The following is a 5350-nucleotide window of genomic DNA, read 5'->3' as shown; positions in this document are numbered from 1 at the left end:
AAGGATATTTTCATTTTTGTGAAATGTTATTTATACTCTGATCTTAAACACTTGACTTGACAAGTATCTTCCACTGATGCCAATAGGAGCTATTGCCAAAGAACAGGATGATGCTTTAGTCCAGTTAGATCAGCTGCTGCTATCCCTGGGCTTATGGCAGGGTATTGTAAACTTTTTGCATACTTCTCCAGCAACAAAATCAAAAGCAGAGATAGAGGGTTTAGAGATTTTTTGTATTACACACAGACACACGCACGCACATACACACTCCCCCTCCTTTCCTCTTTTCCCCTCTGTTTATATATTTTGCAAATCTCACCAATTCATGGTCTGCAAGACTGTTAACAAAAGCATGCACATTTCTTTAGGACCTGATATGAAGTGAGAGCAGGAAGAAACTGCAAACAGTTTCGGAGGAATGGAACAAAACTATCATATTTCAACACCCTTAGTCAAAGACATGACATTAGCCTAAGACCAAACAACAACAACAAGGCACTTCCAAAGAGTCATTTCCAAACACAGTCATTTCCAAAGAGTTTGTGGCAATGCTCCCTTTCACTAAGTGGTCAACAGCGTCACAATGCCACTCACTTGCTGGTTACCTTAGTGAGAATCCAAGAGATTTGCTGTTCCACTTCTGGAAACAATGTTATGACTGTTACCTATAAAGATTGAAGTGTCTAGGCCCAGGTTATCTGAAGAACTGTGTTCTTCTATATCAACCTCTCAGGTTTTGATATTTCCTAAGGAAATCGATGTCTATGTTTGGGGGGGGGGAATCTATTGTACACCGTCCTTTCTGGCTTCATCCAAAATCTGGAGCATCCTTCAAAAGATGTCTATTGATGTGTCAACAAGTGGCTGATGGTGCAATGCATCCATTCTGGTTTTATTCCAGACATCTTGGAGCTGTCCAAGGTGTCCCCAAAATATGTTCAGCATTTGAATGGCTTTGAAGTCTGGAATAAAACCCAGAGTGGATTTCCTGCCCTAATGTCTTGTTTTTGAAGTCTGACCTCTCACTAGAAGCCATAATGACTAAACTGAGGTGACTGCAATTTGCACATTTTATGCGGCAACATGATAGAATAGTGTAAAGTGTAAATAAACATTAGCAAGTATACAGATGATAATGTAAAGTGGAAAGTAGTAGGGAACAAAAAAGAAGACTACACTACACGTGGATTGATTAAGTGAAAGAAACCATTAACCTAAATTTGCAAAGCTGTTGATAACCAGGGCTTGTGGAGGTCTCTCATTCATGGAGTCACCATACACTGAAGCTGGCTTGATGGCAAATAACAATAACAACAACAAGAGTAACAACTAAGTTGAAAACCTCCATATACCCCTCTCTGATGTCCTTATAACTTTTTTTATTTAGAAAGATAAAATATTCCTCACTTCACTGCTGCTCTGTAGTTTAATGTAATTTTTACAAGCTTGTTTTTATCTGCTCCTAGATTTTATTATTGTTTATTTTTTTAACAATTTATTCTTTATTCTATTGCATTTCATCATTAATCAGTTTGGACATTACACAGGGAAAGGCAGTCTATTGGGCTGATAAACAAAGAATTAGATTGTTGTGAAATGTGTATGTTATGGACATTGGCTTCACCCATGAAGCAAGGAACAACTGAATATTGGTGGGAAGCTATAGGAAGAAAAGCCGTTGTTTCCAAAGTCCCATATTACTATGTAAGGGACAACAGAACCGGTGGCCTTTTCAAAGCAGCTAAGTGCTTCACCTTGGCATCCAGAATGTATCTAAAGATTGCAGGGGATGAAAATCCACACCCACAGACACCCACACAAAGCTTATTTCTGTCCTTTCCTTATCCCTACTCCACAACAAGGAAGAACCTTGTGGCAATAAGAGTGGTGCTCTTTTAAGAGGCAACTCCATGTAACCTTATCTGCTGAGTCAACTGCATATCAAAGATGATGTATCCGGCAAAGCAATTTTGAAAGTCTGTAAGCTTGAAACAATCTCAACCTGTGACTGCATTTCCATGAATTGGATTGTTTTAAGTGTTTGAAAAATAAGCAAGCAAAGTAGGGGGGAAGACCCAGCTATTGTAAAGAAAGGTTGAGTGGGTTGTGTTCTGAAAAATGGAATACTGAATGTATTCCTTAGTTCATGTTTGCTTTTGCTCTGGCTGTTGAGTGCTGCACTGCAGCCCTCCAAAATGAAAACTCTTCAGAACTCCCATATGAAATATTTAAAGGACTGAAAGAGCTGCCAAGAATGAGATCGGTAAGACTATTGCTATTGAAAATGAGAAAATATAAATAAATCATTCACTATTTACACTCTACAGCTTTTGACTCCTCAAAGTAATGAGAAGAGAACAACACACCACCCGCCACTTCAAACGCCATACACACAGAGGTGTTTTTGATTATCTATGATACATATGAACACATGTACCCTGTGATAAGTGTGTGGCTGTGAGCTCCTTCTGAGACCTTCAAAGGCTATAGCTCTGTTAGCAAGCGAACTGGGATAGATTCTTCATAGAAATTCAGACAGCAAGGACCACCCATGTTACATTTATTCATAGCATACTTTGGATTATTTATTTTGGAAGGCTGTCATGCATGGATGGGTTTATATAATCCTCTGATGACCTTTAGAAATGTTTTATGATTAAATGCTGTTCTACTTCATTATGACATTTTTCCACTTGTACTACCAGATTTGATGTGTACAGCTTAATAACACAACTGGCCATGAATGTTAATACCTTTACAATTCATTGCATGGTGTGTGGGTTTTTTGTTTGTTTGTCTGTTTTTGCAGTGCTTATGAAATCTAGAACAAGTGTTTTCTTGCTGCAGGCATACATGAATCATATAAATTAGATGGTAACGAAAGAACATATTAGCATTTGTTAGCCTGCATGCCCATATTTTTGTAATGCCATTTCAAAATGTGCTGCTATTTTTTTTCCACTCTCAAGTTTAATATGTACTACAGCTTTTCATTCTAAAATTTTCAAGCAACATCATAATTGAATTGGCTTCCTTCAATGCCCAAGGATAATGATTTTATACTGATGGAATCATTACAGGATTTCAAAGAATTATACTGCTATCTGCTTAGCAGAGTCAGAAATATAAAAACAATGCTGATAAAGATCCATGCTTGTAAATGTAGAGGTCTGAACCCAGCTGGATGTTTGAAGGTGTTGCCCACAGTCAGTGAGGACACAAAAAAAGATACAGTAGCCCTTTCTATGTCCTAGTTCATCTTCTGATTTCTTGAAGTGAAAGAACCAGGCACAAACTTGCCCACAAACTAACCGTTTCTCATAGTTCATAAGGTTCTCATAGTTCATAAGTCAATAAGGTTCTTCTAAGCAAAGTGGAAAGTATCAGTCATGATGATGCAAATGGCTCCTGTTTAATTATTGTTAATAGGTCCTAGGGGTCTAAGTGTGTTGTTTTGGGCAGCTGCACCACCACATTTTTAATATCTTATCTCCAGCAAGATTTCATTGGAACAGGTGTGTGTATGTGTGTCTGTGTGTGTGTGCCTTCAAGTCACCAGGTGACCCCAGGAATTACATAAAGTGTTTTTTTATATAACAAGGAATACTCAGAGGTGTTTTTGCCAGTTCTTTCCTCTGAAATACTGCCTACAGCACCTGGTTTTCATTGGTGTTTTCCCAACCAAGTACTAACCAGGGCTAAGCCCTTAACTTAGCTTCCATGACCAAACATGATGTGCTGCTTTTAGGGTATTTAGGCCCATTGAATATATATAGCTCATGAATACTCTAGGTAACTGCAACCATGAATCCCAGCTTAGTTTTTTAACAGTCAGTTTGGACACAGTAACAAAACTCTTTATTCTTCCCAATTGTAAGTTAATTAATATCTTATTTAGTCCCTTCCAACAAGGATTCATAAATTAAACTTGTTGGTTTCTGTTTCTGTCAGGATTTAATTAATGTTTCCAGTAGTTACTGAGGCAGAGCTGATAGTTCATATGTAAACATGAAGAGGTGATGCAATTGTAAATGTATACATAATACACCCAGGGATACAGTAACTGTCTGAGTCTGAAATTGGGTTGTACTTGTCAGGAGATATGCCTTATGCTACTACTCAAATCTGGAAAATTAATTCCACCTTCTGAAAATGACAGCCTTTTGAGTGAAAAATAGGGAACCCCTATACAACTTTTTAAACTATAGTATAACTTTTTTCAAAAATAAACCTGAGCAATAAACAGTAGGATATTCAAAAGACATGCAACATCTATGGTGAACCAGTCCCTTTACGTACCGTATATGTTCAACTATAAGTCAACCTTATGTATAGATTGAGGTCAGGTTTTGGGGCCAAAATTATGGATTTTGCCATGACCCATAGATAGGTTGAGGATAAAACTTGGAGAAGCTTCTTTGATGTGTGTTTGTGTGCATATGACAAGAAAGATTCTCACTGAGGCTTTTTGCTTCATTGTTTCAGCTTTTGTTTTAGCCAGCAATATCAATCAATATCAATCAGTCATGTAGGACTCTTTCTGCTTGGCTCTAGAGAGAAATAAACTCGTCTCCACACTGCATGGGGAGATCTTAAAGAGTTGCTGTCACATTGCCATAGTGACCCATAAATAAGTTGACCTGGGATTTTGGGGTCAATTTTTGGGCATAAATTTTTAGACTTACAGACAAGTATATACAGTATATTAAACTTCTCCTGAATATTTAATTTGAAGGATGGTTGGGGAAGGGAGAGAGGCATAGTCTTCAGATGACTACAACAAATGGAAATACACAGTTAAGCTTAAGATGGTATGGTGCTCTCAGGGTGACCAGAGGTCCTCCTTTCCCCGGATATGTCCTAACTTGATTCCAGTGCATTAGGAGAGGAGAAGGGATGAAGAAGACTGTTGCTCACCATGTGGTGGTTTTGTTTATGTGTGCTTGTTTTTTATGATGGAGATGTAGAAAGAACAGGATCTGGGTTGCTGAAACAGATCAGCAGCACCAATGAGAAGGGAAAGGTGAAAGTGTGCTTTTTGGGTTGAGGAAGAAGCAGGAGGAATGAAAGAGCAACTGGGAAAATTACAAATGGAAGTAATAATTTAAATGTAAGTGCATTCAATGGTTCACTGCTAGTAAAGTACAATTTTAAGTATTTGTTTTGCTCTGAGTTTTATAAGTATATTGCAAGCCAACAAGAAATGATAACAAAGATAAGGTAATCAGAAAAATATGGTTGAGTACATGATAAAATACAGTTATATGTAATATAGCTGTAAATAAATCATATGAGATGAATAAATATTTTTGCCTGGGAGGCCGATGCAAATGACCACATAATGCAAAGC

The sequence above is a fragment of the Sceloporus undulatus genome, chromosome 2, assembly GCF_019175285.1.
Source record: "Sceloporus undulatus isolate JIND9_A2432 ecotype Alabama chromosome 2, SceUnd_v1.1, whole genome shotgun sequence".
NCBI classification, from domain to species: Eukaryota; Metazoa; Chordata; class Lepidosauria; order Squamata; family Phrynosomatidae; genus Sceloporus; species Sceloporus undulatus.
Note: the sequence above shows the minus strand (reverse complement) of the source record.